Raw genomic sequence first — 291 nt, 5'->3', positions numbered from 1 at the left:
TGTCCTTCGCTAATGATGGCGATCCATACTCTCCATTTTTTCTTTTATTCATTCTTATCAAATGCCAACATAAATATCAATAAGATCCATTGCCATTCTTACAATTCTTATCGCCATTACATTTCAACATCATAATCCAAAAAAAATCATTCAACATCTCGCCTGTTTTCTCCCTTTTTTATGCTTATTTATCGGTTTTCCTTCTCCTCCTTTCCTCAGCTAATCACTGTTCCCGAGATGATCACAGCGAAGACAGGTGCATGAGGGGGGAGGGATAAGGGGGAGGGGGGC

The 291-nt window shown here is 40.2% G+C and overlaps 1 protein-coding gene across 1 annotated transcript in view; it reads right to left on the bottom strand.

Moving 5' to 3' along the window:
* LOC119592661 (insulin gene enhancer protein ISL-3-like) overlaps window positions 1-291 on the bottom strand; it is a gene marked incomplete at its 5' end in the record, with an annotated part of 82,877 nt that overhangs the window by 78,034 nt on the left and 4,552 nt on the right.

This window comes from Penaeus monodon, chromosome 30 (assembly GCF_015228065.2).
Source record: "Penaeus monodon isolate SGIC_2016 chromosome 30, NSTDA_Pmon_1, whole genome shotgun sequence".
Taxonomy (NCBI): domain Eukaryota; kingdom Metazoa; phylum Arthropoda; class Malacostraca; order Decapoda; family Penaeidae; genus Penaeus; species Penaeus monodon.
The sequence above is the reverse complement of the archived record's forward strand: the minus strand, read 5'-3'. Positions and strand labels throughout refer to the sequence as shown.